The sequence below is a fragment of the Geotrypetes seraphini genome, chromosome 12 (genome assembly GCF_902459505.1).
Source record: "Geotrypetes seraphini chromosome 12, aGeoSer1.1, whole genome shotgun sequence".
Lineage (NCBI taxonomy): Eukaryota > Metazoa > Chordata > Amphibia > Gymnophiona > Dermophiidae > Geotrypetes > Geotrypetes seraphini.
The window spans coordinates 54,119,560-54,132,468 of record NC_047095.1 but is presented as its reverse complement, the minus strand read 5'-3'; positions in this window follow the sequence as shown (position 1 = coordinate 54,132,468).

Below are 12,909 nucleotides of genomic sequence, written 5' to 3'. Positions count from 1 at the left end.
GGGCAATTACCCAGAGCCTAGAAAGAGAGGGAGGGCCAGCTGCATTTATTCCCCTATGAATTTTCTTCCTCCCCGTTGGTAGGGGGGGGGGGGCAAGGAGAATCTGGTGCTATTTTATGTCAAATTGCATATTTTTACACCCATTTTCTTTAAATGTCACTCCTATCTAAGGGACGATAATGTTTTCCCATAAGAAGCGCTATAAAACACGTTCAAGATGAAGACAGCATCATTAAGTCGATCCTGATTTTGCTCCAGCTGTCACTTGTTCCTCTCTGCAAGGCGTTAACTAAATACCCCTCCCTAAGGCTACACTTCACCTGAGCTTTGGCAAAAGCCACCCTGACCAGGAGCTGATTGCTGTCTGGGAGCGCGGTTTCTCTTAGACAAGTTAAGGTGATTTGTTTTTTAACAAATATAAGTTTGGTCTAAGTTTTGAGTCATTGAGGTATTGAATGAATAAAGCTATTTGAACCACTGGATGAATTAAAGGACTTTTTATCACAGCTTATGTGCACCAGTCTTTTTAGGACAATTCCACGCCTTATTTTGTGTATTTGTGGGTTTGTTTCCCCTGTTTCTATGCTGTTTAAAATTGTATTCCAGACTGTTGGGAGTCTCTTTATTGTAGAAACACACTTTCCAACGGAGATTCCTGAAACATTATATATAGACTAGTATTTTAGCCCGTTGCATTAACGGGTGCTAGAATATATGTCTGTGTGTCTTTATTTCTGTCTCTCTCTCTCCCTCCTGCTGTCTGTCTCTCTCCCTGGCCCCCTTTGTCTGTCTATCTTTCTGTGTCTCTCCCTGCCCCTGTGTCTTTCTTCTTTTCTTTCTATCTGTCTCTCTCCCTGCCTCCTATGAGCAGCATTTCTCTCCCACCACTTCCCTGTGCAGCCGCCACAGCAGGATTCCCTCCCCCTCCATTTCCCTCTCCCCACACTGCTTCCCTGTGCAGCAGCAGCATTTCCCCTACCCCCCCTTTCCCTTCCCGCAGTCTGGCCGGCTCCCTTAGTCCCTTACTGGCCCCCATTCCCTTCCCGCGGTCCCGACTAACCTTCCAATTCCAGCAGCATCTGCAGCACTCTACACACTGCTGCTTCAGGGCCTTCAGTAGCGTGTGTAGAGTGCTGCAGACGCTGCTTGAATCGGAAGGTTTCAGGACCCGAAGCCCTTGCCGGACTCGAAGCGAGCTCTGGGTTTTTTTGTGTTTTTTTTAATAATGCGGGCCCAGCTGGAGCAGGAGGAGAAGCATGGGAGGCAGCAATTAAAGTCTGTTCCGGCCCCCGCTGACGTCGCCCTGGCTAGTTCACATCCTTAAGTTCAGACTGCAAGAGCCGCCGTGTCCGACAGGCTCTGTGCCGCCGCGTGCGTGTGCACTCCTACCTGCGGGTCCCTACAGCTCACAGAAAATGGTAGCACGCAGGTGGGAGTGCGCATGCACGCATAAGGATTTATTATATTAGATATAGATAGATAGAGTTGAATTTCATCTAGTTTGCTACTGAGAGGAGTTGGGGGGGGGGGGTTGTTTGGCATCTCTCCCACTTCCAAAGGGGGCTATAATGTAATCAAAACATACGCCAGAAGTTGTTTTTTTAACAGTACTGTCAGTGTACCAGCACCCCCGGACCAGTCGCTGATTTTTGTCGCCAAAGCCAACGCCGCTCTTGAAGAATGGCTCGGCGATTTTGACGAATCCGCCCGCATGCTCATTTCAATATTGAAGAGCCCATTTGCATGGCAGTGTCGGAGACTGCTAGACAGCTCGCCAAAGACCGAGATAAGCCATTTTGATAAACCACCGCTAAAATGCGTGCACGCTAAACCGTCGGAAACCAGTTTAGTGACCACATTAAAGTTTTGAGAATCTGGGCCATTAAAGAGTCCTTTAGACGGTACAGAGATCTCATGCTGTGATAAGGAGTTAAAGAGGTTTACTATCCCAATTTAATTTGCACTTCCGTCAGTATGATCAGTGGAAATTTGCTTGCTGGAAATTTATCGACTTTCATGATTTTCTTTGTTTGAATTCTGATTCTCGTATTTCTCAGATGGATTGGAAAGTAATCTGAGGAAATACTTTTTATACAGAAAGGGTGGTAGATGCATGGAACAGTCTCCCAGAGAGGCGGTAGAAACAGAGACTGTGTCTGAATTCAAGAGGGCCTGGGATAGGCACGTGGGTTACTGCAGATGGGCAGACTAGATGGGCCATTTGGCCTTTATCTACTGTCATGTTTCTATGTTTCTATAACCACAAAGTTCTATGACATCACAATGCAGGTGTAAAGAGCCTTAGCCTATAGGAAGAGGAGATGCAAATGTTAAGAGCCTTAGCTAATAGGAAGAGGAGGAGATAATGGTTACTGCAGATGGCAGACTAAATGGGCCATTTGGCCTTTATCTACCGTCATGTTTCTATATTTCTAAAATGTGTCCTAACAGACCTAACTATCGCCCAGTTTCTAATTTACCATTTCTATCAAAAAGTGCAGAATCCTTTGTTCTCCATCAACTACAAGATTTTATCACTCAAACTAACGCTTTGCAACCTCGCCAAACAACCTTCAGACAATATCACAGCACTAAAACTGCCCTACTAGGCCTCATTTCCTTCGTATATAGGGCCTTTGACCAATCTAAGCGTGTTCTTATGCACTTCCTCAATCTTATTGACTACCACCTTCTCCTTCAAAGACTACAGCAGATCAGATACAGCACTGGCCTTAAACAACCACCTTGTCAAGGTTAGTTTTCAGAACTCTTTATCTATACCTATTCAAGCTAAATCAATTAAAAAAAGGTATTACCTTATTTCCTTTGTTTTATTTCTTTGGAAAGTGGACTGACAAGGCCACCACACCATTTCATTGAAGCTAATTTAGGAATCCCTTACGGGTTACTCCTCTCACCCATATTACTCAACATATTCTTGACCCTATTACTGACATTAGGTTGGTCTCTTCGATGTACACTGTTTGTCTACGTTGACAATATTCAAATTCTCCACGTATTAGACATCTGCTCTACCAATGAAATTATTAACATAAATACTAATCTGACTTATATTACCAGTTGGTTAACAAAACATACACTGAAATTTAACCCCGATAAATCTAGTACCATCCTCTGACCAAAAAGGGCTAGCTAAGCCACCTCTTCTCATCCTCCTTGATAATATTCCTGCCCTAGTCATAAGACTCTGCATGCATTCTAGACATCACATTAGATTCTCAGCTGGTATTCAATACCTATATCTCTCAGGTTATCAAGCACTCCTTTAAGCTTTGTTAAATCCAGACAATTCATTCTCTAATTTTCCCATCAGCACTAAATATCCTTGTTCACTCGTTAATAATCCAACAGCTAGACTACTGCAACTCCCAGTTTAGTGGCATAAAGAGTAAAAATCTTCGTAGACTACAAACTATCCAAAAAGCTGCTATTTGTTTAATACATAATGCATGGAAATACGATCATATCACACCCCTCTTGAAACAATCACACTGGCTCTCAGTTTCACACTGGATCATCTTATTGCTTTTCAGAGCGTTACAGACAAACAAACCTCCTTACCTTTCTCATTTCTAATGTCTTATGCCCCTTTAAGAATGCGCCGATCAGCAGATCAGAATCAACTTGTTACTTATTTCTATAACGCTACTAGATGTACACCGCACTGTTCATTAAACATTCAAGAGAGAGTGCCCGCTCAATAGAGCTTACAATCTAATCAAGCAAACAGGACAAGTGGGGGGGTTAGGGAGTTTCTCAGAGAGGGAATGATAAAACAGGCATGGATGCTTTAGAAGCAATCTCGAAAAAGCAGACATCGTTAAGCACCAAAAGTTGCCTCAACTTAGGTGTCTCTAGTATTCCGCGTCTAGCTTTTATGTTATAACATTTTATTGAAGAAATCCAATAAATATACAATAATATAATACAATAAAATAAACGTTACATATTAAATTTACCGTATTAACATTCCATTACATGTCATTCATTTTTTCAAAATATATTTTCAAATTACCTATTACAACTATCGATACATTCCCCCTTTTACCTTCCACCCTTCCCTTCCCCCCTCCCCCTCCCTCCATTATTTTAATTTAATTATAACATTGTAATAAATAAATTAAACAAAATACAATTCAAGTAATTTTACATATATTACTATAATCCCTCCCAATCCTATCCCTAACCTAGAACAAAAGGTGACATCAAATACCAAGTATTAAAATACATTGTACTATACCAAATCGTCAATGTAAAGTGTTAAGAATCATACTTCTTGCTCTCAAGGATAAATTTTGTATGTAAAGATCTCAATTTTTTAAAAATAAACGAGTTCTAGGAAATTTACAAACCATCTAACTTTTAATTTCATTTTTTAAAATTAATTATTCAATTAACTTCAGTGGCACAGACAATTACCAAGCCATTTAAACTAACTGAAATAATTTAGAGTAGGCACGGATTTTAGTTAGGCGTCAAAAGTCAGTTTCAATTAGGGGGCCTAGTGGTGCCTAACTAGAGTGCCGATTATGAAATCTGGCCCTTAGTGGAAGAGGTAAGGGGAAACGGGTTCCCTGGTTACAGCAGTAGTGTGAACCAGGGAACCAGGGAAGCCCAGGGTTCCAATCCTGCTGATCCCACTGACGCTTTGGGCCTGATTCAGTCAAAGACACCGAAAACTGGGTGTCAGAAAAAATCAGCGCTCAGCACTGTTTCTTTAGGATACTCCAGGATGTGTGCCTTTTATAAAATAGCACCTGTCGGGGATTCATGTCCTCAACTTTGGGCGCAAGGACTTACGCCAACTGAAACCTGATGTAAATTCTGGTGCACAAACTGGGTGTGGATCCTCGAGATTCTGTAACATTGCACGCATCTTTTTTGAATGCCCCTGACTCGCCCATGCTTCTCCTCTGGCGACCTCCCTCTTTGGGTTGCACACGAAAGGGGTTGGGAGCAGATTTTTTTTAGACTTGTGCGTACCCAGATCTACCTACGTATCCAAGTTAATGCCAATTAACATCAATAATAACTTGTTACGTGCCAATTATTATTTAACGGCTCATTATCTAATTTATTTGTGCAAGGATCTTGGGTTCGGGAACAGATTTGGATGTCATTTATAGAATCCTGGATTGGATTAGATTTATTCTTTTTGATATACCGCTATTGACAAAAAATAATAAGCAGCGTACAAAATGCAAACAGTTTAAAAACAATTTCAAATCTATTGTATTACATGATAACAGCATGTCATAAAATAATTCATAAACAAATGCCAGACAATTGTATATTGAGTGACATAACATACCAGGGGCAAGATTAATCTGCAAAATCCATTCATGTCAATGTAATAACTTGCAATATATTAAACAAGCACTCCCCGCAGAGTCAAACATAATTGACAGAGTGACTTAATGGTCTTACGGTAGCAGTTAAATCCAAAATACTGTTGAAATAAGAATCTTCAGAAAAACCGGATAAGAAATCAAGGGGGTTTGTGACCTTGCACAAGCATCTTCACTCTGCCTTTACCTCAGGAAAAATGTAAGTTGTAAGCCCACTTAGGCAGGGAAATCACTTATGCCTCTGAATATGTAATTCACCTTGATCTTGGATTTGTAAGAAACAAGTAGTGTCCCTCACTTTTTGAAAGGGGGAAGTGTACAGGCTGATTGTCTCACTCAGTTCTGGTTCAGCCCTTGGGCTTGGGAAGGAAAGTAGGAAACCCATTTGGGCTGGCTTTTCCAATCTGGGAGAAGTGGGAGGTGGGGGGAGGGGAAATGGACTTGCTTACCCTTGGCGTTAAACTTCTCTCTCCATATTCGCTGTGATAGGGCATTAACAGAACCGCAAATACAGAAAAAACGCAAATAATTTTTTCAGATGTTATTCGCTATTTTCTATTAAAAACCATCGTAATTATAGTGAAACAGTGAATAACATGGTGGGAGACCTGGACTGTTCCTGAAGGAGAGGCAAAACACGGTGAAGAAAGTGCTGGGAATCGGCGATTTTCTCTGTAAACGCTTAGAATCAGCGATTTCTCTATGCAAGCTGATGTAATTTTGGGGGAGGAGCCAGCAAGCTAAAAACTGTGAATAATTGAAACCGTGAATACTGAAACCGCAAATATGGAGGGAGAAGTGTATTATGTAATGTAATGTAATGTAATGTAATTTATTTCTTATATACCGCTACATCCGTTAGGTTCTAAGCGGTTTACAGAAAATATACATTAAGATTAGAAATAAGAAAGGTACTTGAAAAATTCCCTTACTGTCCCGAAGGCTCACAATCTAACTAAAGTACCTGGAGGGTAATAGAGAAGTGAAAAGTAGAGTTAGAGGAAAAATAAAAATAAAATAAACATTTTAACAAGACAGCATTGATCTAAATACTTTGGAAGGTAGAAGAGAGGAGAGAAAGGAATAGAAGCAGAAGGGGGAGCCGTTGAACAGTAGAATTCTGGAGAAATTTAAATGATAGAAATAGAACAAAACAAAGACAAAAGGCAAAACAATAGATAAGATTAAAGATAAATCATAAGCTGGAAAGAAAAATAAAATAAAACTTATGCCATTGTGAGGCTGATAACAGTGCCAGGTAAAAACCTGCACTTACATATAAATAAAATTTTAATTGTATTCTGTTGGAATTTAGCTGCTTCTAAATTCTGTATTACTAGTCTTATAGCCCATTACATTAAGGGGTGCTAGAATATATGTGTGTGTGTCTGTCTTTATTTCTGTCTTTCTTTTTCCTCGGCTGTCCACCCATTCTCCCTTCCTTTTACCTTCCCTGTGCCCACCACCACCCCTTCACTGCTCCCCTTATCCAGCAGCAGCCCTTCTCCCTTTTTTTAATCTCCCCCCTGACCAGCAGCACCTCTTTCCTGTCCCCCTGTCCAGCAGTAGGCCTCCCTTCCTTTTTCTCCCCCCATCTCTTCCCCTGTTCATCAGCACCTCTTTCCTGCTCCCCCGTCCAGCAGTAGGCATCCCTTCCTTTTTCTTCCCCCCTAGCACCTCTTTCCTGCTCCCCCGTCCAGCAGTAGGCCTCCCTTCCTTTTTCTTCCCCCTAGCACCTCTTTCCTGCTCCCCCGTCCAGCAGTAGGCCTCCCTTCCTTTTTCTCCCCCCGTCTCTTCCCCTGTCCAGCAGCACCCCTTACCTTGCGTCTGCCCTCCGCCGACAGCCGCGGCGGCCTGCAGACGCCAAGAGCCGCCGTGGCTGACAGCCTTCACGCCGCCTGAAGCCGACAAAACCCTAAGCCGCGCATGCGCACTCCTACCTGCGGGGACCTACAGTGCACGGAAAACGGGAGCACGCAGGTAAGAGTGCGCATGCGCGGCTTAGGGTTTTATTATATTAGATTAGCCACAACCATTAGATAACTAATGTCAGTATTCTTATAATGCACACAGCTGCCATTAAATCTGAAATCTTTTAAGTCAGGGTCCATTAAACTGAGGGTTAACTATAATAAATTTGGATTTTCAGAAGGCATTTGACAAAAGTCCCTTGTGAGAGACTCCTTGGAAAACTAATATATCATGGGATAGTAAGCAGTGCCCCTTTGTGGATTGCAAATAGGCTCAAAGACGGCAACCAGAGAAAGTAGGACTCAATGGCCAATTATCTACATGGAAAAGAGTTATTAGTGGCATGCCCCAAGGGGTTTGTACTGGGATCTGTGCCTTTTAATATATTCATAAATGATGGAATGAGGTGTGAGTGTGTGGCGCAGTGGTTTGAGCTACAGCCTCAGCACCCTGAAGTTGTAGGTTCAAATCCCATGCTTCTCCTTGTGACCTTGGGCATGTCACTTAATCCTCCACTGCCCCAGGATAGATTGTGAACCCGCCAGGACAGGCGGGGAAAATGCTTGAAGTAACTGTATGTAAACTGTTTTGAGTGTGGTTGTAAAACTACAAGAACCAATCCCTTTCTCTGATGTCATAATGCCTCATTCCACCAATAAGAGCCAACCTCATCAGCGATGTCACAATGGCTTCATTGTTCTATACTTGGCTCACTTCTGATACTGTATTGGAGGAGAGTGTGGCGCAGTGGTTAGAGCTCCATCCCCCTACCCGGACCTCTTAAATGCTTCTATTCATTGCCAGCAATGAAAAGGGACTCCTACCTGCTACCGATGCTGGTCCAAAGCCCTCCCTCTGATGTAAGTTCCTGTTTATGGGAACATATCTATAATGCCCACTTATAGGATTTCCCTCTTTGCGGGAAATTCTTTATATGGTCCCGACCATTAGGCACTATTTCTGTGCTGAATGTTTTGATGCAAAAAAAGCATACTAATACATTTAAGGTGCCGAAAGGGGGCAGAAAGAGCAAGTCTGTGCAAAAACACGCTTATGTGCCCATTTATTAAACAGATAAAGTTGGCTGGCATTCGGCATGCGTTATTAACTGTGTAGGGTGTAATATTGTGGAATGCATTACCATTGGATATAAAGAATGCTACCAGTTTACTTTAGTTCAGGGAATTGGTTAAAACTGCTTTTCCAGAAATGTGAATAGCACAGAACTCATCAACTACACTGGAGTTACGTATTCCCTTTGTAAGCTATACCATTGTCTGGAATAGAATTCAAGGCACTTATTGCAGCATGCACAGAATTTATGTTTCATGGAGTTATTTAAAGGCCAGATTGTAATACCACATTTTGTGCAGTAGAGGGCAAACTTGGACTAAATGTCTACTCAGTTTAAACATTGTTTTCAACTACAGTGAGCCTATTAGAGAAATCTATGTGGGCAATTTTGTTAAATAAATACCAATAAAAACCAAAATGAATATTCAAGAGGAATGTTGAAATATGTCATCTATCTCACCAGAAGACCAAAATAATTACTAAGAGGCCCTTATACTAATCTGTGTTTGGTGCTTTCACGTACCTAATGCCTCTTAAAATGATATACTGCAGGTTGCACCCAGACTCCAGTGGAAAATGGCAAATGTGTGCATGGTAAAATTTTTTTGAGACTGTGTGTCTGGGGGCAGAGAGCGGGTGCTCTTGAGCAGTGGCATAGAGAGGGTGCCTTCACTTCCCTGCTCTGTACCTCTTGGTTTTTGCTGGCGCGAGATGCAGCTCCAAACTGAGACTGTGTGTCTGGGGGCAGAGAGCGGGTGCTCTTGAGCAGTGGCATAGAGAGGGTGGGCATGGCAACCCCCCATCCTTTTCTCTGCTCCCCGCCGCACATGTGCTCCATTTCCCTTCCCCTGTGCCTCTTTAACTTCCTTGGCACGAGCAGTATCTCTAACTTGCTGACCGCACTGGCTTTGGCTCTCCCTCTGACATAACTTCCTGGTCCTGCAACTAGGTGTTTTGTGTTTCATAAAGCCATATGGACGCCATATAGAGTTATCTAAACTCAAAAATGCTGAATTAAATCTCTGTTGGTCTTGTAACAAAGCTGTTGGCACATTTTCCCATTTGCTTTTCTGTTGTGATTTATTACAAGACTTCTGGCAAAAAAGGTCTGGTTAGCCATTTGCCCTCTACGACAAATGTAACACATCTCCACCTTTTAATATTATCATCCTCGGCATCTATGGCCTTAAACGTCCAATTGAAGAACAAAACGATTGTGTATCCTTTTAAACTTAGCTATTAAAAAAAAAAACATCCTAAGTTATCGGAAGAATGCTTCTGTGACTGAATATTTCACCTGAAAGGATTGCAGCTGAAAAAAAATAACGCTCAGAGCTCTTTTATTAGGGCTCCTTTTACTAAGGTGTGCTAGCGTTTTTAGCGCATGCAGGAAATTACCGCGTGTTTACACCACTGCTTTTTATCCAGTTTTTGTGTATTTGAACTGCTTTCTGTATATTACTTATAATATTCAATAAAATTATTGAACTAATAAAAAAAAAAAAAGGGAATTACCGCGTGATACACCGCGCGCTACGCTTCTGGAACTAATGCCAGCTCAATGCTAGCATTAAGGTTTAGCGCGTGCTATTCCATGCGTTAATAAAAAGGAGCCCTTAAAGTATGGGAGCCACTTATGCAATATAGTCACTTGCCCTTTTAAACATTATGATCTCACTCTTTTATGCGTTGGTGTACTTCCATACTGTAAGGTGTATATATTTAAGCTACATTTGGTGATAAACGTAATTTTTGGATTTCCATTATTATTTTTTCTTCTCTTTTCTACCACTACTATTAATTATTTCTATAACGCTACCAGACGCACACAGCGCTGTACAGAGTCACAAAGAGTAAGAAAACAGTCCCTGCTCAAAAGAGCTTACAATGTAAACAGGCAAGACAGACAAACAGGATGTCATGGATACAGTTAAGGTTAAGTTTCTCTTCTCTCTTCTTCCCTCTTTTAATTCTTGAACATGTACTGTATATTATGATCCCTCTCATTAATCACCTTACAAGCAAAATAAATTGTTTGTATATAAAAAATTAACAATAGAAAAATTAAAAAAAACTCCAAATGTGTTTTTAAGTGAACGCTCAGACCCACAACCATAACTCTAGTGAAAATTCATGGAGTCAGCTATATCAGAGACCATCATTGCGTGTTCACTGTCTCTGCCACCTATTACCACAGAACAAATGTTCTATCAAATTCCAGTAAACAATCAATTTGAAATTTTTTTTTTTGAAACTTATCTGGTATATATGGTGGCAAACATGCTAACACTCAGCGGCTCCAGGTACATTCTTAAATCATTCACAATAGCTGGTACATTTTCTCTGACCCCATTATGATATCATACTGTTTGTATGATTGGGTAATTGTATGTTTTATTTTGCTATAACTCAATAAAAACTATTGAACATAAAAATTATCAACTCTTTTTTTTTTTTTTTAATCTCTTTAGGTCAATGTACATTTATGCAGTAAGCACTGGGCACTAACTATGCTTTGTTTTAAAAACGTAGTGACAGCCAAAGCATAACTTTAGCTGTACGTCTCAATATCCAGCCAGACGTTATGCATTTCAGAAGAGGCAGGATTAGAGGCCAGATTTTAGCTGGATAGTGGTGAGCTATTCACCATCATAAGAACATAAGAATTTGCCTCCGCTGGGTCAGACCAGAGGTCCATCGCGCCCAGCAGTCCGCACCCGCGGTGGCCCATCAGGTCCATGACCTGTCAGGTTATCTTGATTTAGCCCTTTAGCCCCCTTGTTTTTATCTACACTCTTTCCATACTCTTATCTACCCCTATCTGTATCCCTCAATCCCCCTATCCTTCATGAATCCATCCAATCCCTCTTTGAATCCCCGTAGCGTACTCTGCCCGACCACTTCCTCCGGGAGCGCGTTCCATGTGTCCACAACCCTCTGTGGGAAGAAGAACCTACTGGCATTGGTTCTAAATTTGTCCCCTTCCAGTCTCTCCGAGTGTCCTCTTGTGTTTGTGGTTCCCCGTAGTTTGAAGAATCTATCCTTGTCTACCTTCTCCATGCCCTTCATGACCTTGAAAGTTTCTATCATGTCTCCCCTAAGCCGCCTCCTTTCCAGGGAGAAGAGCCCCAACTTGTCCAGCCTGTCAGCGTATGAACAGTCCTCCATACCATTTATCATTTTCGTAGCTCTTCTCTGGACCTTCTCAAGTATCGCCATGTCTTTCTTGAGGTATGGTGACCAATATTGGACCATCGTTTAGATAAGTATATTTATTTAGGGGTAGTCGACAAGAAGTAGCCCCAATATACATAGATCCATTTGAGTTTTAAGAGCACATTTTCGGTAGCCCTAACTAAAGAAAGGGCCATCATACATGGAGCTTGACACAAAGGTAAGTGGCTATGTCCCACTGGGCTGAAGGTCCATCAAGCCCAGTATCCGGTTTTCCAACAGTGGCCAATCCAAGTCACAAGTACCTGGCAAGCTCTTTTTATCTCTGTTCAGAAAAATCATTTGCGAATTTTAAGACGCAACTAAAGGCGCACTACTTCTCCTTGGCTTTCTGCTCTCAGGCCCTCTTCTACAAAAGTGTGCTAAGCTAAATAAACACGCTAAATAAACACATGTGCTAACCATTAACGCGTCCATAGGATAACATCCACGCGTTAGCGTTTAGCGCGTTTAGTATGCGCTAATATTTATCGCGTGCTAAAAAGCATAGCGCACCTTAGTAAAAGAGGGGGTTAATCTTCTAGGTAACCTTTCGCTAAGGCCGTCTTTTACAAAGGCGCGCTAAGCATTTTAGCGCACATTTAGCGTGCGCTAAATCAACGTGTGCACTAACTGCTAATGTATCCATAGGATAACATGCATGCGTTAGCGTTTAGCGCGTGCTAATATTTATCGCGTGCTAAAAAGCATAGCGCACCTTAGTCAAAGAGGGGGGTGAAGTTCCATCGTGGGCTTTATCTCAACTAACGTGGGCAGAACTAACTTTAGTTTTTTCCCTTAACATATTGTTCAATCCTTTCCTTTCCCCAACTTTTTTTGTTTATTGTAACCTACCGACTCCCTCCTTTCCCCAAATTTCTGTATTGGTTTGATTGTTTAACTGTATGTTTTGTTCCCTACCCTATTTCATTTTTATATTTATATATATATTTTTTAAACCGCATAGATTTACCTTTGGTTTTATATTTGCGGTATATTAAGTAAATTGAACGTGAACCTATCATGTGACAGTCACAGTTTTAATAAGCTGAAAGATTTGGATACTCACTCCAAATTTTTTGATTCATTTGCCAGTTTCCAAGAAATCTCCCTTCTGAAAGCTGATAGAAAGGACATCCGGTTGTCTCATTAATGAGGCTATGTTAACTGATAAGCAAACCAACCAACTTTAAAATGTAAATATAAACTTTGTTAATTCTCATTGCAAAACCTTTGTCCTTCAGGATGTTCTGGTAACTTTAAATGATAAGGCACAACCGTA